Consider the following 23,428-nt stretch of genomic DNA (forward strand, 5'->3'; position numbering starts at 1 on the left):
AGGGGGACAAACACAAACATACACGCACACATATATATTACATATATATGACGGGCTTCTTTCAGTTTCCACTCACAAGGCATTGGTCGGCCCGAGGCTATAGTAGAAGACACTTGTCCAAGGTGCCACGCAATGGGACTGAACCCAGAACCATGTGGTTGGTAGGCAAGCTACTTACCACACAGCCACTCCTCAAATATAACACATACACACGCTACATACCTACACCACAATCACACACACACACAATCCTTCTCCCATATGCCGTCCCCTGCTCCTGCCCTGGTCCCCAAACAAATAAAACCCTAACAAAACTCCATGTTGCCCTTTCTGCCAAGCTGGTCCCTGGCCCCATTTCCTTCCTAAACCTCCAGTAGGTGTGGCTGTGTGGTAAGAAGTTTGCTTCCTGGCCACAGGGTTCCGGGTTCAGTCCCACTGCGTGGCATGTTAGGCAAGTGTCTTCTACTATAGCCTTGGGCTGACCAAAGCCCTGTGAGTGGATTTGGTAGATGGAAACTGTGAGGAAGCTCATTGTATACACACACACACACATACATACACACATACATACATACTTACATACATACATATATACACACACACATACATACATACACACATGCATGCATGCATACATACGTATGTACATACATACACATATACATACATATATACATACATACACACACAAACATGCATGCATACATGCATGCATACACACATACATACATGCACACACACATACATATACACACACACATGCATACATACATACATGCACATACATACATACATGCACACATACACATACTTACACACATACATACACATACTTACACACACATACATACATTCATACATACATACACACATAAAGCTGAAGATCAATGAAAAGAGAACACCTTTGCTGAACTATTGAGAAGTCTGAAGCTACTCAATCCATATTGCAAGTTCAGGTTTATACCTGTAATTATTTGGGCCCTGTGGATATGTAACACACAACCTAAATACCAATCTTGGGAAATTAGACTTCTTGAAACCAGAATAGAGAAAGCTAATTCAAAGACTACAGATCCAATCCATCAATGGCACTGTAAAAATCTGTAAGACTTTCCAGAAGTTTATCATTTAAATATATATGAGCATGTCTAGATATGTAGCTATATGCATCAGTATACATACATAAAGCAAAACATACAAATCTGCACATATACATACATACATACACACATACATATATACATACATACATACATACATATATACACACATACATACATACATACAAAAATACCCTGTTGTTGATGTTGAAATTCCAATGAAGGAGCCTTGGATCTAGGTTAGAAACCAGTTCTTTCTCTGTTGGCAAGAAATCTTGAACTAAAACTGAATAAGGACATACATAGATATGTATATATCTGTTATGTTTTACTTGTTTCAGTCATTCGACTGGGGCCATGCTGGGGCATTGCTCTGTAGAATTTAGTCGAGTGAATCAACAGATTACTTATACATCTTAAAACCTTAAAACGTGGTATTTAGTCTATCAGTCTCTTTTGCTGAACCACTAAGTTATCAGGGCATAAACACACAGACACTGGTTATCAAACAGTGGTCACAGACAAACACACACACATACAAACATATCTATCTACTTATATCAATATATATATATAGATATATATATATATATATATATATATATATATGAGGGAACCTGTGGAAGAGGTAGACCTAGGAAGACCTGAGATGAAGTGGTGAAGCATGACCTTCAAACATTAGGCCTCACTGAGGCAATGACCAGTGACCGAGAATTTTGGAAATATGCTGTGCTTGAGATGACCCAGCAAGCCAAGTGAGACCATAACCTTGTGGCCTAAGCCAGGGGTGTAACCAGCCCACTTATGCGCACCTTCTCTTCATTGGACACTGCTTGCGAAGACCTGTTGAGGCAAGTGAAATCGGAATCGAAATCAAATTCGATGACTGACATCCGTGCTAGTAGGGTGCTAAGAACACCATCCGAGTGTGATCATTGCCAGAGCAGCCAACTGTTGTTCGTGCCAGTGGTACGTAAAATGCACCATTCGAGCGTGATCATTGCCAGAGCAGCCAACTGTTGTTCGTTTCCAGTTGTAACGTACATAAAGCCCCATTCGACGTGATCATTGCCAGAGGCCCAACTGTTCTCATGTCCAGTGGTACGTAAGCACCTTCGTGACATTGCCAGAGCAGCCACTGTTCCATGTACGTAAAAATGCACATTCATGTGATCATTGCCAGAGCAGCCAACTGTTGTTCGTGCCAGTGGTACGTAAAATGCACCATTCGAGTGTGATCATTGCCAGAGCAGCCAACTGTTGTTCGTGCCAGTGGTACGTAAAATGCACCATTCGAGCGTGATCGTTTCCAGCATCACCTTGCTGGCCCTTGTGCCAGTGTGCAGGTGACACGTAAAAAAAAAACATGATTTTTCATGACCGTTGCCAGTACCACCTGACTGACCCTCGTGCCGGTGGCACATAAAAGCACCCACTACACTCTCGGAGTGGTTGGCGTTAGGAAGGGCATCCACCTGTAGAAACTCTGCCAGATCAGATTGGAGTCTGGTTTGCCAGCCCTCAGCCAAAATCGTCCAACCCATGCCAGCATGGAAAGCGGACATTAAACGATGATGATGATGTGGCACACACTCATACATAATGGGCTTCTTTCAGTTTCCCTCTACCAAATCCACTCACAAGGGTTTAGTCAGCCTGAGGCTTATATTAGAAAACACTTGCCCATGGGTCCATGCAATGGGACTGAACCCGGAACCATGTGGTTGGGAAGCAAGCTTCTTACCACACGGCCACGCCTATGTATATATATACTTGTGTGTGTGTGTGTGTTTTCATTTGGGCCCCACCACCACTTGACAACCAGTGTTGGTTTGTTTACATCCGTGTAACCTAGCAGTTTGGCAAAAGAGAACAATAGAATAAATACCAGGCTTTAAAGAAAGAAAGAAAGAAAGAAGAAATAAACAAGTGGTGGGGGTGGGGGAGGGGTTGATTCGTTCGACTAAAAACTCGAGTTGGTGCCCCAGCATGGCCGCGGTCTAATGACTGAAACAAGTAACAGACAAATTCTCTTCCTTCCTTCCTTTCCTTAATTACATTCTTCTCTAATTAGAGGTTAATGACTTTTACAAGTCACTTTGATATACTATAAAGCCATTCCTTTTTATACCGCAACCCCCACCCACCCACCCACCCACTGCCGTTCCATCAAATGCCCCTCCCCCCCACTTTGTATTCACATTTGAACTTTAGTCTTGTTCGGCCATCTCTTCCTTTCACATTCAATTCTTTTTTTTTCCACTTCTTTCTTATTTTATTATTATTATTATTATTGAGTGAGAGAGCAGAGCATGCCATCAAAGTGACACTGGGGTAAAATATACGAAGCCCATTGTACCCATCATGACTACCCGTCTGATAAGGGTACACCAGGCACATGCATCACAACCATATGTGCGCGACATGGTGATCTCATATCAAGATAAACAGCACATGACCTTGCAGGTGGGGCCCAGTTAGAATTACCTTCTGGTCGAGTAGCCCATCCTGCTCAAAAGGTCCCTGAATAAGGATTGTTTAAGGATTATATTATCATTATTATCATTATCATTATCATTATTATTGAGAGAGAGAGCAGCACATGCCATCAAAGTGACACTGGGGTAAAATATACGAAGCCCATTGTACCCATCATGACTACCCGTCTGATAAGGGTACACCAGGCACATGCATCACAACCATATGTGCGCGACATGGTGATCTCATATCAAGATGAACAGTGCATGACCTTGCAGGTGGGGCCCAGTTAAAATTTTCTTCTGGTCGAGTAATCCATCCCGCTCAAAAGGTCCCTGAATAAGGGTTGTTTAAGAATGTCGAACGAAACACCCATGTTTCCAGAGGTGAATTATTCAAACCCCAAAGAATCCCTCTCAACACATGGCTATGATGTTCCCCACTACTTCTGCTCGTGATCAGAGATGCACATATCATCACCCACCCAAGGGACATGCTCAACTGGTTAAGGTCAAACAACTGACAAGCTAATCTGTGGTATTGAGCAGAATATTTGCTGTAGCCCATCTTTTATACCAAGACTAAACAATGTACATGATAACACTTCCAGTCAGTTAAGATCAGAATTCTTCTTCTTCTTCTTCTTATTATTACGGTGGTGAGATGGCAGAATCATTAGCACAGTGGACAAATTGCTTAGTAGTATTCTGTTTGATTTTTACATTCAAATTGTGCTGAGGTCGACCTTGTCATTTATCCCTCCAGGGTCGATAAATTGAGAACCAGTCAAATTACTGTTTGCTTTGTTTGTTGCTTCTCGAGCCATGACGGGTTCATAAGGGCCAGTTTCCCAGTTTCCTTGGCATATAGGTTCCCCACCTGGACGGGACGCCGGTCCGTCGCAGGTGAGCTGCAAGATGCAGGAGGAAAGAGTGAGAGAAAGTTGTGGTGAAAGAGTCAGCAGAAGTTTCGCCATTACCTTCTGCTGGAGCCATGTGGAGCTTAGGTATTTTGCTCATAAACACACACATTGCCCAGTCTCAGATTCGAACCCACGATCCCTCGACCGCGAGTCCGCTGCTCTAACCACTAGGCCATGTGCCTCCACAGTCAAAATACTGGGTTTGATGTAATCGACTCACCCCTTCCCATCCCCTCAAATTCTAGGACTTGTGCCCATAGAAGAAGGGATTATTATTATTATTATAAGTGAGGATGCATGGTTTTGTGGTTAGTGTGTTGCGCTCACAATCATGAGATCCTGGTTTCAATTCCTAGACCGAGCAGTGTGTTGCGCTCTTGAGCAAGACACTTTATTTCTTGTTGCTCTGCAATCACTTTGGCACCTGACTTGTGGCACACTGTGTCCCCGTTCAGACAACCTCGATTTGATGGAGGGAGGGAGCCGATGGGCGGCACGACCATTTGATCACAATAAACAAATCATTTGTGCAGGTTGTTTGGCGAAAAAGCTAAACACTTCCACAGGAAAGACCATCTTTATTCTCTTCTACTCTAGGCACAAGGCCTGAAATTTCGGGGGAGGGAACTAGTCGATTAGATCGACCCCAGAACGCAACTGGTACCTAATGCATCGACCTCGAAAGGATGAAAGGTAAAGTCAACCTTGGTGGGATTTGAACTCAGAACATAAAGACAGACGAGAATACCGTTGAGCATTTTGCCCAGCGTGCTAATGATTCTGCCAGCCCATTGCCTTGAAACGAAATATTCTTTTCTACTCTAGGCACAAGGCCTGAAATTTGGGGGGACTGGGTAGTTGATTAGATCAACCCCAGTACATAACTGGTACTTAATTTATCGACCCCGAAAGGTAAAGTCAACATCAGTGGAATTTGAACTCAGAACACAAAGACAGACGAAATACCTATTTCTTTATTATCCACAAGGGGCTAAACACAGAGAGGACAAACAAGGACAGACAGATGGATTAAGTCGATTATATCGACCCCATTGCGTAACTGGTACTTATTTAATCGACCCTGAAAGGATGAAAGGCAAAGTCAACATCGGTGGAATTTGAACTCAGAACGTAGTGGCAGACAAAATACTGCTAACCATTTCGCCCAGCGTGCTAATGTTTCTGCCAGCTTGCCACCTTAAGACACCATCGTTATTAATAAAATGGTGAACTTGCAGAGTGATTTGTATGAGAAGTTTTCCCTCTGTTTTTATGCTCCAGGTTCAAATTCCGTCAAGGTTGACTTTGCCTTTCACCCTTTTGGGGTCAATAAAATAAAGCACCAGCCGATGTAATTAACTAGTCCCTTCCTTCTAAACTGCTGGCCTTGTGTCAAAATTTGAAACTGCATACATTTATGTGTACATGTATGTGAGGGGATGCTGAGAAGTTCCTGGCTTAAAGAGTATTGTGAAAGGCCTGGTTGGGGGCCCAACCTTCTGAGTCCTTTTACAGGGCTTAGAAAAACTGATGGACCGCAGCAATAAGTGAGTGAATCATAATTAACCCTTTCGTTACTGTATTTATTTTGAGATGTTCTGTGTTTCTTTCAATTAATTTTAAATATAACAAAGAATTTAGTCAAATAACTTAGTTATCATAAAGCTAGTGTTAGGAACATAAATTGTGACTAAGGTTTGGTGGAAGATTTTAATTCAAAACTTATGAAAACAAGACATTTGTATTACAGAGCCCAGAAGCAGTTTCAGCCAGGTTGGTAACGAAAAGGTTAAGGCGCATGGCTTAGTGGTTAGGGTGTCAGCATCATGATCGTAAGATTGTGGTTTCAATTCCTGGACCGGGTGACACGTTGTGTTCTTGAGCAAAACACTTTATTTCACATTGCTCCAGTCCACTCAGTTGGCAAAAGTGAGTAACGCTGCGATGGACTGGTGTCCCGTCCAGATGGGGAACACATACGCCATTGAAACCAGGAAACTGGGCCCATGAGCCTGGCTAGGCTTTAAAAGAGCTAAACAGGCGTAGGAGTGGCTGTGTGGTAAGTAGCTTGCTTACGAACCACATGGTTCTGGGTTCAGTCCCACTGCGTGGCACCTTGGGCAAGTGTCTTCTACTATAGCCTTGGGCCGACCAAAGCCTTGTGAGTGGATTTGGTAGATGGAAACTGAAATAAGCCCGTCCTATATATGTATGTATATATTGTGTGTGTGTGTGTGTGTGTGTATGTTTGTGTTTGCCCCCCAACATCGTTTGACAACCGATGCTGGTGTGTTTACGTCCCTGTAACTTAGCGGTTCTGCAAGAGAGACCGATAGAATAAGTACTGGGCTTACAAAGAATAAGTCCTGGGATCGATTTGCTCGACTAAAAGGTGGTGCTCCAGCATGGCCACAGTCACATGACTGAAACAAGTAAAAAAAAAAAAAACTGATCCTCCTCTATTTCATTCTACACAAAGCCACAAGCTTCTCAGCCTCTGCTTCACAGTGTGTATATATATATACACGCACAGCTTCTTTGTGTATAAAAGATTCAAGACAAAATATATCTGGGTTAAATTCAAGTGGGGTTGGATTATATTTCTGATCATATGATACTAGTACAAGTAGGATGTATATATATATACACACACACACACATATATATATACATACACATGTACACACATATGTACACACATATATATACACACACATATATACATACACATACATATACACACACATATATAAACATATACACACATGTATATACAAACATGTATATACATATATATACATATATATATATGTACACACATATACATATATATATATATGTACACACATATATATACACACATATACATACATATATATACACACATATACATACATATATATACACACATATAAATACATATATATACACACATATACATATATATATATATATGTACACACATATATACATGCACACATATACACACACACGCATATATGCATACACACGCACACACATACATATACATACACATATATAAACATACACACACACACACATATATATATATACACATACACACACACACACATATATATTCAGCCTGATGGGTCCGTTTTACCTTCATCCTTGTGTGTGTGTGTGTGTGTGTGTGTGTGTGTCTGGGTATGAACTTCCCCCCCAAGCAGCCATCAGCATAGGACTTCACAAAATACGGAATGTATCAAGAAATGAAAAGACCGCAAGACATGCAGACATCACTGAAGGCAAGTGACAAAATCTTGTACAATGCTTTTGCCATTCTCTCGGTCGTTGTAGAAGCTTCCAGTGACAGGCATTGCAAGGTGACTGGTTCTGTTTTGGACGGTTTTATGTCAGAGTATATTTCTCCTAGAAGAGCTGCCATCCCCATGGCTTTGCCGAGTGCCGGTGGCACGTAAAAAGCACCATCCGAGCATGGCCGTTCGCCAGCCTCGTCTGGCACCTGTGTCGGTGGCACGTAAAAAGCACCATCCGAGCATGGCTGTTCGCCAGCCTCGTCTGGCACCTGTGTCACTGGGACATAAAAAACACCAATCCGACTGTGGCCGTTGCCAGCCTCCCCTGGCACCTGTGTCGGTGGCACATAAAAAACACCCACTACACTCACGGAGTGGTTGGCGTTAGGAAGGGCATCCAGCTGTAGAAACACTGCCAGATCAGACAGGAGCCTGGTGCAGCCTCCTGGCTTCCCAGACCCCAGTCGAACTGTCCAACCCATGCTAGCATTGAAAACGGACGTTAAACGATTGATGATGATGATGATGATGAACGGGAGCCTCCTCTACTCCTGGGAAATCTATTTAACCCATAGACATAAGTTCTACCATTCTGGGTCAGAACGGATTTGGAAAATAATGATAGTTAAGGCACGATTCCACACTCCATACAACCACAAAACTTCAAAACTTGAGCCTCACCACAAAGTGTTGTTTAATGATATGTCCTGGACATAAACAGGACAGATGAGGAGTGCTTGATCTAGTCAGATGATAACCATCTCACGTTCACATCAAAATATGAAATATGATGGGGAGACACTTGTAGGTCGTTGGGTTTAAGTTTTTATGATTTGCATTTTCTGTTGATACATTTTTGTTTTACGAACTTTCTCTGGGAATCAATTAACTTGTATACTGGGGCATTATTGTGTGTGTATGTGTGCGTGCGTGTGTACCGTTGGCGATTTTTTTTCCTCTGTCTTCCCTTCTCTGGATCTTTCCTTCTCCTATGTTTCCGACGAAGAGCTCCGCTCGAAACGTTAAACCCTCCTTCTTTCCTTCTTTCCTAATCGTCCAATAATACTATATTTGTTCCACGTCCTCACGTTGTTGTGTTTTTTGTGCTTTCTTGTTTGGATTAACTTTATATATATATATGTGTATGTGTATATATATATATATATATATATACGCATACATACACACTGCCAAATCCACTCAGAAGGCCTTGGTCATCCCAAGGCTATAGTAGAAAATACTTGCCATGCAATAGGACTGAACCTGGAACCATGTGGTTGAGAAGCAAACTTTTTACCACTTAGCCGTACCTCTCTCTCTCTATATATATATATATATATACATATATATACACACACACACACATCCATTCAACTCCCCCCCCCGTCACGAACACACTCTTCCCCGCCTGCCAACTCCCGGATGCCCCTGACCTCTTACGCTACCCCCACCCCACCCCCCCAGGAACTCCCTAATCACCGATCCCAATTATCTCCGTTGAAAAACTCCCACCAATATCTACGCCCCCCTTCCCTCTCCCAACCCGCCACCCCCATCTAATTAGGCCCATTGACCTTCATGTTCATTAAAATCATCATCATCATCACACTGATGGTGATGACGAAGGACACTCCTTTCACACCGAGAAAAAATTGTGTGTGTGTGTGTGTGTGGGTATGTGTGTACATGTGCATACATGTGTTTATGAATGTGTGTGTGTGTGTGTGTGTGAGCAACTGTGTGTGAATATGTGCGAATGAGTGTATATGCATGTGTGTGTGCGTGAATGTGTTTGTATGTGCATACATGTGTGTGTGAATGTGTGTGTGCACACGCGTGTGTATGTGTATGTTTGTGTGTGAATGTGTGCACGTGTGTGTGTGTGTATGAATGTGTGTGTGAATGTGTGCAAATGTGTGTACATGTGTGTGTCATACAATTTGCCATTTCCAATTCATCAACCGCTTGCTACATTTCAAAGTCACACACACACACACACACACACACACACAGATATATGTATCCATACAAACACACTAACACATGCACATATGTATTATGCCATACACATACACACACATATATAAAAATATGTATATATCATCATCATCATCATCATCATCATCACCATTGAACATTATTTCTGTTTTCCATGCTGGCATGGGTTGGATGGCTTGGCAGGAGTTAGTAAGGCTAAGGCCCACCCCAGTTCTACATTTGGTTTTGGCTTGGTTTTAATGGCTGGATGCCCTTCCGAATGACAACCCCTTTATCGGGCGGCCTGGGTGCTTTTGATGTGCCACCACCACTAGTGCTTGTGCCTTTTATGTGTATATATAGGCCCAGGAGGGGCTGTGTGGTAAGTAGCTTGCTAACCAACCACATGGTTCCGGGTTCAGTCCCACTGCGTGGCATCTTGGGCAAGTGTCTTCTACTATAGCCCCGGGCCGACCAATGCCTTGTGAGTGGATTTGGTAGACGGAAACTGAAAGAAGCCCGTCATATATATATGTGTGTGTGTTTTTTGTGTTTGTCCCCCTAGCATTGCTTGACAACCGATGCTGGTGTGTTTACGTCCCTGTCACTTAGCGGTTCGGCAAAAGAGACCGACAGAATAATTAGTAGGCTTACAAAGAATAAGTCCCAGGGTCGATTTGCTCGACTAAAGATGGTGATCCAGCATGGCCGCAGTCAAATGACTGAAACAAGTAAAAGAGTAAAAGAGATATACACACACACAAATAAATTTACGTGCAGTTAAATATGTGTCCAGTCATAGAGTGACCAATGGTTTTACAGCCGTGGCACGTAAAAAAGCACCATTCAAACATGGTCGATGCCAGCTCCACCTGGCCCCTGTGCTGGCAGTACATAAAAAGCAACCACTACACTCACGGAGTGGTTGGCGTTAGGAAGGGCATCCAGCTGTAGAAACACTGCCAGATCTGACTGGAGCCTGGTGCAGCCTTCTGGCTTCCCAGACCCCAGCTGAACCTTCCAACCCATGCCAGCATGGAAAGCAGACGTTAAACGATGATGATGATGATGATGAAGCACTTAGCCCTATAGACAACTTGTCAGACTCCAATGGTAGCAAACTCTGGAGTCTGATGAGTTGTCTATAAAGCAAAGCACTTACAGATACGAAACCATTGGTCAGTCCTATGTAAATACATGCTGTGCGTGAGAAGACCCGTCAGGACAAGTAAGGCCATAAACCGTGGCCCCTACCTGGGATGTAGTCAGTCCACCTGTGCATACCTTCCTTCTTGGGACACATAACTCTACTTGTGAAGACCTGTTTAGGCAAGTGAAAGTCAAGAATCAAATCAAAATCAAAATCGATCCACATCAATGGAATTTGTAGCCGTGATACCAGTGGCACGTAAGAGAACCATCCAAACGTGGCCGTAGCCAGCACCGCATCGACTGGCCTCCGTGCTGGTGGCACGTAACAAACACCATCCGAGCGTGGCCGTTTGTCAGCCTCGCCTGGCACCTGTGCTGGCAGCACATAAAAAGCAACCACTACACTCACGGAGTGGTTGGCATTAGGAAGGGCATCCAGTCGTAGAAACACCACCAGATCTGACTGGCCTGGTGCAGCCTTCTGACTTCCAAGAGCCCAGTTGAACCGTCCAACCCATGCCAGCATGGAAAGCGGACGCTAAACGATGATGATGATGATGATGATGATTACTGCTCTTACCTTCAGAGTGTGCTTATCTCTTGGATATAGGGTCCACTGGTCATTCGTACATGGTGGTCATCTACTCCTTATGCAGAGTTTGACCACCTCCTGTACCTACCCCTTAGCACCATCGTGGCATCTGATGTGGCTTTTTAAAAGACACCCACACAGATTGCGCCTCCGATTTGAACCACCAAGAGCTGCAGATAAGTTCTGATCTTTGTGGATCTTAAAATGTCTTTTCAGGCCATATAATCGCAGCGAATTCCACCCATGGCCATCCTACCTTAATATTAACCATAGCCTTAGCCCAGGGCTTTACATTAACCAATCAGAGCCAACGGAAGACTTTCTTTCGTGAGAATTTATGGGGGTCGAATTTCGAGAGAAAGGGAGAGGAAGATCTAGCTGCTATTTCCAGCAGATCAAGCTATCACAGAGTTGTGGTTCTCAACCCTTTTAATATATGGAGGATGGGAGGGGGAGGCAGATCCCCAAACTGGATTTTTTTAGGGGGCTCTGTAGCACCAAAAAAAAGTAATAGAAAACTCAGTTAAAGAAAAGTTCTTTTTGCCCTCTGCACAAGGGAAGACCATCAAGGCCCACTGGAAGGACGCTCGAGGGCCGCATACCGTTCTGAGGGCCCCCCCCCCCGCAGGTGAGAGGGAACGGGTGACATAGAGGCTTGTTGTTTGTTGTTTATTGTTGCATCTTGTTTTTGTCACATCCCAAGGGTTAACAGCTTGACAGCTAGGGAGTGAATGGGGGGGGGAAGGCGTTTTAGGGAGCTGGGGGAAGACACAACCTACATCTTCAACCGCCCCCCTCCAACCCCCCCCCCGCCGCATTGTTGTCACAACCTCAGCTATCTCCCTGCTGCATATGTGTTTGAGGGGAAGAGGGTAGGGGCGGCTGCCGCTGGTTGTGGGTGGTAGCCATGGTAGGAGGTTGGCGGTTGGCGGGGTGGGGTGGGTGGGGGGTGATGCAAGCAGACCAAGTTGTAAAGGTTCTGCAAGAGCTGGCAGGATGGTGGTGGTGGTGGAGGAGGAGGAGGGGAGGAGTCACCGATCAGCGTCCCCACCCCCCTCTGCTAGCACCCACGCAGAACCCCCTTATCCCCCTCTTCCCCTTACCTTCAGCAGGCACACAACCTGCCCCTCTCTCAAGATAAGGGAACATACACACACACATATATATACATACACACGCAAATACCTATATATACACACACATGCACACACGTGTGTATGTCTGTTTTTATGTGTGAGTGTGTATATATATATATATATATATATACATACAAACACACATGCACACAGCCATTGTATACACACACACATAAACACACAGCATATGTGTGTATGTCTGGTTTTATGTGTGAGTGTGTGTGTGGATATATATATATATATATATATATACATATATATACACACACACTCACATAGTTCATATATGCAAACATTTGGAACCCCCCCCACCCGGTGATGATGAATGGAGTGGAGGGCGAGGGTGGAGTGCTTAGTGTTCAGATGGAGATCTCAAGAACTTGTCTTACAAATGTAAGATAAGCTATGGTGTGTGTGTGTGGAGTACACACACACACACACATATACACATAAACATACACATTTATGCATTCAAATATACATACATTCATAGGTGTCAGAGTGGCTGTGTGGTAAGAAGCTTGCTTACCAACCACATGGTTCTAAGTTCAGTCCCACTGTGTGGCACCTTGGGCAAGTGTCTTCTAATATAAGCCTTGGGCTGCCTAAAGCCTTGTGAGTGGATTTGGTAGATGGAAACTGAAAGAAGCCCGTCATTGGCTGTGTGGTAAGTAGCTTGCTAACCAACCACATGGTTCCAGGTTCAGTCCCACTGCGTGGCATCTTGGGCAAGTGTTTTCTGCTATAGCCCCAGGCCGACCAATGCCTTGTGAGTGGATTTGGTAGACGGAAACTGAAAGAAGCCCGTCGTATATATGTGTATATAATATATATATATATATATATATATATATATATATATATGTATGTATGTATGTGTGTCTGTGTTGTCCCCCTAGCATTGCTTGACAACCGATGCTGGTGTGTTTACGTCCCCGTCACTTAGCGGTTCGGCAAAAGAGACCGATAGAATAAGTACTGGGCTTACAAAAGAATAAGTCCCGGGGTCGATTTGCTCGACTGAAGGCGGTGCTCCAGCATGGCCGCAGTCAAATGACTGAAACAAGTAAAAGAGTAAAAGAGTATATATATATATATATATATATATATATATATGTATGTATATATAATTGTATTAGTATATTAAGTGTATGAAGTTCTACAAATCCAATTATATTTGTCAAAAATGGAGGAGATAGGATGGTAAAAATTTGTAAGACCTTAACTCATGCATACCATCGTTTCGTACATAGATATAAATTCATATTAGAATTTGCAAATATCAGAGTACTCATCAGGGCAGAGCAAATAATAGAAGCTTAATGTATGTATTTGTGTGTCTGTGTTTATTCCCCCACCACCACCATCACTTGATGTTGGCTTTTTCTTTTAACATCCCCATAACTTAAGGGTCCAGCAAAAGAGACTGATAGAATAAGTACTAGGTTTACTAAGAATAAGTCCTGGGGCCAATTTATTCAACTAAAAGGCGGTGCTCCAGCATGGCTGCAGACAAATGACTGAAACAAGTAAAGGAGTAAAAGAATAAATAGAGAGATTTGTTTGTTCCCCAAAACCCTTCAAGGCGGTGCTCCATCATGGCCACAGCCAAATGATTGAAACACACACACAAAAAAAAGAAAGAGTAAAAGAGAATACACACCAAAATATACAGTCAGCAGATGAGGTCCAGAGATTCTCAGCATAGAAAGCACTGTGTAGGGCGCGAATGATTCGATGTGTTTATGAAGGACCAATTCTGCAGAGTAAAGGACGGCCATGAGAAGAATCAAGGTAAATAGAGATGGAGGCAGTTATCTGCATAAAGAAACTAAATCACATTTTGCTTTGTATTCATATTTTGGTGCGGCTTTTAAGCTAGATCCTGTGGAGGGCTAATTTGGGCCCGTGGCCCAAAACTAAACAGAGCTGAATAGCATGACCACAATATGTCTATAATGGCTATATCCCCTTTTGGGGTTTGATCAGAGGTTAAGGACGGGCGGGAATTAATTCTGCAATGCTATCGTTCTATTGTTCCATCCCAAGTTGAATTCCAACTGTTGACCAATTTGTCCCAAAGTTTTTATCTCGATGTAAAATTAACGAAGCGAATGTCCTTTATGTGTCCCCTTCATCTCTGACATCATCTGACAAACACCAACCAAAATGGTATGGATCAGCCAAACGTTAACTGCTAGAAATAGCAACCCAAATGCTTTCAAATCAGATCCCAATGCTGGATGTCCAAGTGGTTTTAGAGTCAGATCATGGCTGCTATTTTCAGCATGGTGGTATCTCGTAGATATCCTAATTTATAATTTCAATATATATATATAGGCGCAGGAGTGGCTGTGTGGTAAGTAGCTTGCTAACTAACCGCATGGTTCTGGGTTCAGTCCCACTGCGTGGCATCTTGGGCAAGTGTCTTCTGCTATAGCCCCAAGCTGACCAATGCCTTGTGAGTGGATTTGGTAGACGGAAACTGAAAGAAGCCTGTCATGTATATATATGTATGTGTTTGTCCCCCTAGCATTGCTTGACAACCGATGCTAGTGTGTTTACGTCCCCGTCACTTAGCGGTTCGGCAAAAGAGACCGATAGAATAAGTACTGGAAAGAATAAGTCCCGGGGTCGATTTGCTCAACTAGAGGCGGTGCTCCAGCATGGCTGCAGTCAAATGACTGAAACAAGTAAAAGAGTAAAAGATATATATATATATAAAGGATGTTATAATGCTATTCAACATATACACACAAACAGCCATGCCAATAATCCAACATACGTCCATCATCAGCTGCCCCACAGAGATATCATTATGGTTTCGACACCTGGGCAGGACCATTCAATCTGGTGGTGTGAACAGCACTAAAAGAAGGGTTGTTTGGGAACAAACATACCAAACAAAACAAAACAAACAACTTTCAATCACATTTACCCTGTGGACAACATTATTCAATCAAACGGAGGCAAGATTGAACCCTAAGTTTAGAATTAAACAACAAGAAACTCATACAGATATAGTGTGGAGCAATGTGAAGTAAAGTGTCTTGCTCAAGGACGTGATCTACTGCTTGGAATTGAACTCACAACAGTATGATTATGAGCCAAACACCTTAACCGCTAAGCCACCCACCTACACACACACACACACACACGTATGGGTGTGTGTAGTTGAGAAGTTTCTATGGCAACCATGTTGCTTCGTTGACTCCTGCTGTATTGTACCTTTTTTTTTATTTTAGACGCTTGCCAGTTAACGATGCCCCTTGGGAGAACAAAAGTAGGGGATCGTGAGTGTGTGTGTGTGTTAAGGGTCAGTTTTTGTGTTCATCTCTCTCTATATAAACGGCAGTTTGTCTCTGTGTGTGTCTGTGTGTCTGTCAGGTTGTACCCTCACCCTGACCACGGCTTTCAACCGATTCTGATGAAACTTGACACACACATAGCCCAATGTCATAATTCAAAACTAACGCAGCGAAAATTTTGAAAAGTTCCCCCAGTTCTGAAAAAAATCGATAAATTCGACATGGGGTCGAGAATCAGAAACACAAACCGCAAACTGTCTAGGGGACGCAACTCCACCTTCTTTTACTCTCAAAAAAAATTTACCATAATTTTTTTCCATTTTTTTGCTATTTTTTGGCTATAACTCTCTAAAAATGCTTTATAGTTATTTCCCTTACAAACCCGAGCAACGCCGGGCGATACTGCTAGTTTGCAATAAAAACAATTTCACATTATTCTGAAGGGTTCACACTATGCTTTTCTAGATGATGGCTTACCTGACTGAAACTGCAAAGTTACTGTCAACAGCATTCTTGGATAAGAAAAATAAGCGTGTGTGTGTGTGTGTGTAGATGCAGGTCTGGCTGTGTGGTAAGAAGCTTGCTTACCAGCCACATGGTTCTGGGTTCAGTCCCACTGCATGGCACCTTGGGCAAGTGTCTTCTACTATAGCCTCAGTTTGACCGAAGCCTTGTGAGTGGATTTGGTAGATGGAAACTGAAAGAAGCCCATTGTATATGTACATATGAATGTGTGTGTGTGTGTGTGTGTATGTCTGTGTCTGTTCCCCCACCATCACTTGACAACCGATGTTTGTGTTTTTATCTAACTTAGCAGTTTGGCAAAAGAACTGATACAGAATAGGTACTAGGCTTACAAAGAATAAGTCCTGGGTTCAATCTGTTTGACTAAAGGTGGTGCTCCAGCATGGCCGCAGTCAAGTGACTGAAACAAGTAAAGTGCCGCCTTGACTGGCTTCCGTGCTGGTGGCACGTAAAAAGCACCATCCGAATCGTGGCCGTTGCCAGCCTCGCCTGGCACCTGTGCAGGTGGCACGTAAAAAGCACCCACTACACTCTTGGAGTGGTTGGCATTAGGAAGGGCATCCAGCTGTAGAAACTCTGCCAAATCAGACTGGAGCCTGGTGCAGCCTCCTGGCTTTCCAGATCCCGGTTGAACCGTCCAACCCGTGCTAGCATGGAGAACGGATGTTAAATGATGATGATGATATATATCACCATGACTGACCAGGCTATCAGATGTTGCTACACATCACTTGTCACAATGCGCTTCAAATTGTTTTAGCCTTCAAATGACGCCACCCTGCTGGCTAAGCGAGCAGGCCAACAGAAGAAAGAGTGAGAGAAAGTTGTGGTGAAAGAGTACAGCAGGGATCGCCACCACCCTGTGCCAGAGCCTTATGGAGCTTTAGGTGTTTTCGCTCAATAAACACTCACAACGCCCGGTCTGCGAATCGAAACCGCGAGTCCGATTCGCTAACCACTGGGCCATTGCACCTCCAAACACACACACACATATATATATATGTATGTATGTATATATGTGTATATATAATAAGGCGGTGAGGTGGCAGAAACGTTAGCACGCCAGGCGAAATGCGTAGCCATATTTCGTCTGCCGTTACGTTGTAAGTTCAAATTCCATCGAGGTCGACTTTGCCTTTCATCCTTTCGGGGTCGATAAATTAAGTACTAGTCTCACACTGGGGTCGATGTAATTGACTTAATCCCTTTGTCTATCCTTGTTTGTCCTTTCTATGTTTAGCCCCTTGTGGGCAATAAAGAAATATATATGTGTATATACACACACATAGGCGCAGGAGTGGCTGTGTGGTAAGTAGCTTGTTTACCAACCACATGGTTCCGGGTTCAGTCCCACTGTGTGGCACCTTGGGCAAGTGTTTTCTACTATAGCCTCGGGCCGACCAAAGCCTTGTGAGTGGATTTGGTAGACGGAAACTGAAAGAAGCCCGTCGTATATATATATATGCAAAATAAGAAAATGGAGAAATATATCTAAATCATTTATCAACTACCAGATAATACCCAATCACATACTTTATTGAACCACTACATAAGAACATTAGGGTTAAACATCGTCCACCTACTCCCTCCACAACACTAGTCTCAAAACGTCTTCAAGTGAACGTGACCTGGGTGTTATTGTCGACAGTGATTTGCGTTGGACAAAACACATCGCTAAAATTGTCAAGAAGGCTGAGGGTGTCTTGGCATCACACACCAAATCCCTTGTGAGCCGCTCTCCGGCTATCTATCTGCGGCTTTATATAGCTATGGTAAGACCTCACCTGGAATTTGCATCACCGGTCTGGAACCCCTATCTTGCCCAGGACATCAATCGTCTGGAAGCTGTTCAGCGACGTGCAACCAAAAGAATACCCTCCATCAGGCATTTGCCATATCCTGAACGCCTTACTTCCCTGGGCATGGACACATTGAAACTCCGACGTCTGGCAGCTGACCTGGCAGACACCCATAAAATTATCAACCATCGCACAAACAATAACTCTGAGCACCTCTTCAAACTCCACCCATCTAACACCCGTGGACATATTTACAAAGTCAGAAAACAGCACAGCTCCCTTGACTTCAGGAAACATTTTTTCACGCTGAGAGTTGCTGAAGCGTGGAACAAACTGCCGGCATCGGTTGTTAGTTGTCGGAGCACTGCATCCTTCAAGATTTCCATGCTTCCCGAGATTCGCCAACACTACACTTGATTTTCTCCCCTCCATACACACACAAGCATGTTCACTTTCCAGACATTTCTACATTACTGCATATACTTTATATGCACTTTCTGACAAGTTGTGGTGCACCTGAGCACTGTATACAATAATTTCATTATTATTATTATTATTTATATATAACAAAACAGCAGCGTACATGAATGAGTAATAGAATACAATAAGTACAATCATTATAAGAGGATATAAATAAATAAATTATCTCAATTTATGATATATATATATGTATATATATATGTGTGTGTGTGTGTGTGTGTGTGTGTCTGTGTTTGTCCCCCTAGCATTGCTTGACAACCGATGCTGGTGTGTTTATGTCCCCGTTACTTAGCAGTTCGGCAAAAGAGACCAATAGAATAAGTACTGGACTTACAAAAAGAATAAGTCCCGGGGTCGAGTTGCTCGATCAAATGACTGAAACAAGTGAAAATTTTAAAAATACACTTGATGTACATAGGTTAGCAGTAGCAGTAGTAGTAGTAGTAGTAGTAGTAGTAGTAAATTGTAAATATGAAGGTTAGTAGTTGATTATATGTGAAAGTCAGGAATTCATCAAAGAAATGAGTTGTGGGGTGAGGAATGGGATGGGATGGGATGGTGGGGGGGGGAGTTCATAAGTGGAAAATGAAAATGTGAAGAATGAAAATTACGGGGTGGGTGGGGGGATGAAAGGACAGGAGGGAGCGGAGGATGACAAAGAGGTTAACAAGGAAAGAAAATAAGGTGTGGGGGGGGGGCGGAAGGAGCGGTGGTGGTGGTGGACGTGTTCATGATGGTTGTGACGATGACGATGGTGGTGGCGGTGGCGAAGGCGTCAAGGGGAATCGTGCCAGAAATGGTGTCGCCGTGGTGATGTCGAAGATGAGGTGTGGATGGGATGGCATGGTTGGGTGCAATAGTCTGTATACCTTACACTTCCTGCTGGAATCACACTGCACTGGTTCGGGTCGCTAAAGATCAAGGTCACAAGGGCATTTCTCATCCATTGACAAAGAAAGGGCAGAGCCCATGACATTTCACAGGGCTTCCAAGACAGGTGGGACGGAAGGAAGGCTGGAAGATGGTATCCTCAAACCAGAAACCAGCTCTGAATTCTTGCAAGAGAGCAAGGTCTGCCAAATACACCCAGGTAGCCGATAACTGCAGATGAGCTTTGCACAGCATTCTACAAGGGTTTTACCTAAATTTCCTTCAACTACACTCGTGGCTGTGTGGTAAGTAGCTTGCTAACTAACCACATGGTTCCGGGTTCAGTCCCACTGCGTGGCACCTTGGGCAAGTGTCTTCTGCTATAGCCCCGGGCCGACCAATGCCTTGTGAGTGGATTTGGTAGACGGAAACTGAAAGAAGCCTGTCGTATATATATATATGTGTATGTGTGTGTGTTTGTGTGTCTGTGTTTGTCCCCCTAGCATTGCTTGACAACCGATGCTGGTGTGTTTACGTCCCCGTCACTTAGTGGTTCGGCAAAAAGAGAACGATAGAATTAGTACTGGGCTTACAAAGAATAACTCTCGGGGTCGATTTGGTCGACTAAAGGCGGTGCTCCAGCATGGCCACAGTCAAATGACTGAAACAAGTAAAAGAGTAAAAGAGAGAGACACACAGACACACACGTGAACTTGCTGAAAAGGTCCTGACTTTGGGTAAAAGAAAACGAAGGAGGATCCGTTAATTATGATTTTATTCAACATGTTTCCCTCTCGGATTCACAGACTCACGGCAGGGGTCCTTCAGGTTCTGTAAAAGAACCTGCAAGGTTGGGCCTTTAGTCAGGCCTTTTGCAATCCCCTTAAAGCCACGAACTTTTCAGCACCCCCTCATATACTCTTTTACTCTTTTACTTGTTTCAGTCATTTGGCTGCGGCCATGCTGGAGCACCGCCTTTTAGTACTTATTCTATCGGTCTCTTTTTGCCGAACCGCTAATTGACGGGGACCTAAACACACCAGCATCAGTTGTCAAGCAATGCTAGAGGGACAAACACAGACACACAAACACACACACATATACATATATATACATATATACGACAGGCTTCTTTCAGTTTCCGTCTACCAAATTCACTCACAAGGCATTGGTCGGCCCGGGGCTATAGCGGAAGACACTTGCCCAAGATGCCACGCAGTGGGACTGAACCCGCAACCGTGTGGTTGGTTAGCAAGCTACTTACCACACAGCCACTCCTGCGCCTATATATATATTTTTTTTGGGGGGGGGGGTCAAAAAGTTCCTGACTTTAGGTAAAAAAAACAAAACATACAGGATGATGATGATGTCGACGATGATGTTGATGGTGATGATGATGGTGATGGCGACGAAGTTGATGGTGATGACTGCCATGACAACGATGATGATGATGATGACAACACTGACGATGATGATGGTGACGATGGCGATGACGACAATGACAATGATGATGATGATGATGGCAATGATGTTGGTGATGAAGGCCATGACGACGATGACGATAAGGATGATGGTGATGACGGTGATGAGTACGATAATGATGATAATAATGACAATGACGATGGTGACGATGGCGATGACGACAATCACGATGGTGATAATGATGCTGGTGATGACGATGATGAAGACAATGGTGATGACGATGATGATGATGATGATGGCAATGATGATGGTGATGAGTACGATAATGATGATAATAATGACAATGACGATGGTGATAATGACAATGGTGATGTTGGCAATGGTGATGACGATGACGATGATATATATTATTAAGGTGGTTTGCTGGCAGAATTGTCAGCACGCTGGGAAAAGTGCAAAGTGGTATTTTGCCTCTCTTAACGTTCCGAGTTCAAATTCCACTAGGGTCGATAAATTAAGTACCAGTGAAACACTGGGGTCTATGTAATCGACTACTCCTCTCACCCCCCAAGTTTCAGGCCTTGCACCTTCAGTAGAAAGAGATTAACTTTGCCTTTCATCCTGTCGGGTTTAAAAAATTAGGTACCAGTTACGCACTGGGGTCAATGTAATCAACTAGTCTCCTCCCCCACTCCCCGCCACAAATTTTGGGCCCTGCGACTTTAGTAGAAAGGATTATTAGTAAGGTGGTAGAGCTGGGCGGAATGCTTAGTGGTATTTCGTCTGCCTTTACGTTCTGAGTTCAAATTCCGCTGAGGTCGACTTTGCCTTTTATTCATTTGGGGGTCAATAAATCAAGTACCAGTGAAACACTGGGGTTGATGTGATCGACTAGTCCCCTCCCCAACAAATTTCAGCCCATGAGCCTTTAGTAGAAAGGATTATTATTATTATTATTATTATTATTAGATGGCAAGCTGGCAGAGTTGTTAGCATGCCGGGCAAAAAGCTTAGCAGTATTTCGTCTGCTGCTACATTCTGAGTTCAAATTCCGCCAAGGTCGACTTTATCTTTCATTCATTTGGGGTCATCATCATCATCATCATCATCGTTTATTGTCTGTTTTCCATGCTAGCATGGGTTGGACGGTTCGACTGGGGTCTGTGAAGCCAGGAGGCTGCACCAGGCCCAGTCTGATCTGGCAGTGTTTCTACAGCTGGATGCCCTTCCTAACGCCAACCACTCCGTGAGTGTAATGGGTGCTTTTTACGTGCCACTGGCACAGGTGCCAGGCGAGGCAGCGCTGGCAACGGCCACGTTCGGATGGTTGATAAATTAAATACCAGTTGCATACTGGGGTCAATCTAATCGACTGGCTCCCTCCCCAAAAATACTGGGCCATGTGCCTAGAATAGAAAAGATTAGTATTATCATTATCATTATCATTATTATTATTATTATATAAGGTGGTGTGTTGGCAGAATTGTTAGCACGCCGGGCAAAAATGCTTAGTGGCATTTTGTCTGCCTTCATGTTCTGGGTTCAAATCCTGGCGAGGTCAACTTTTCATCCTTTTGAGGCTGATGAAGTAAGTACTAGTTACACAGGCCTTGTGCCTTTAGTAGAAAGGATTATTATTATTATTATTATTATCATTATTATTGGCCGTTGCCAGCCTCGTCTGGCCCCCGTGCCAGTGGCACGTAAAAAGCATCATCCGATCATGGCCGTTTGCCAGCCTCCCCTGGCACCTGTGCCGGTGGCATGTAAAAAGCACTATCCGATCATGGCCGTTTGCCAGCCTCCCCTGGCACCTGTGCCGGTGGCATGTAAAAAGCACTATCCGATCATGGCCGTTTGCCAGCCTCCCCTGGCACCCGTGCCGGTGGCATGTAAAAAGCACTATCCGATCATGGCCGTTTGCCAGCCTCCCCTGGCACCTGTGCTGGTGGCATGTAAAAAGCACTATCCGATCATGGCCGTTTGCCAGCCTCCCCTGGCACCCGTGCCGGTGGCATGTAAAAAGCACCCACTACACTCACGGAGTGGTTGGCGTTAGGAAGGGCATCCAGCTGTAGAAACACTGCCAGATAAGACTGGAGCCTGGCGCAGCCTCCTGGCTTCCCAGACCCCAGTTGAACCTTCCAACCCATGCCAGCATGGAGAACGGACGTTAAACGATGATGATGATGATGATTGAAATTATTTTAATACAAAGATACACACATAATACAATGCCACAGTAACATACAAGGAACCGTCAAGGAATTTCCATTCTCTATAGGTTTTAGAATTTTGCGAGGGGGAAAGATTGTCAGTCAGGTGAGATGGCCATGGCTTTTATTTTATTTTCTGCAGCTTGAGTTTCTGTCTAGGAGAAGGAGGG

The 23,428-nt window shown here is 43.8% G+C and overlaps 1 protein-coding gene across 1 annotated transcript in view; it reads right to left on the bottom strand.

Annotated features, from left to right (window-relative positions):
• The window catches only part of LOC115225312 (chondroitin sulfate N-acetylgalactosaminyltransferase 1), a 29,334-nt gene extending 14,929 nt beyond the window's left edge, over positions 1–14,405 (bottom strand). Inside the window, exon 1 of the mRNA XM_029796259.2 lies at positions 14,302–14,405. The gene's annotated coding sequence lies outside the window, so the exon portion shown is untranslated. The remainder of the gene's footprint in view (positions 1–14,301) is intronic.
• Between the last annotated feature and the right edge of the window lie 9,023 nt (positions 14,406–23,428).

Source organism: Octopus sinensis, linkage group LG27 (genome assembly GCF_006345805.1).
Source record: "Octopus sinensis linkage group LG27, ASM634580v1, whole genome shotgun sequence".
Taxonomy (NCBI): Eukaryota; Metazoa; Mollusca; class Cephalopoda; order Octopoda; family Octopodidae; genus Octopus; species Octopus sinensis.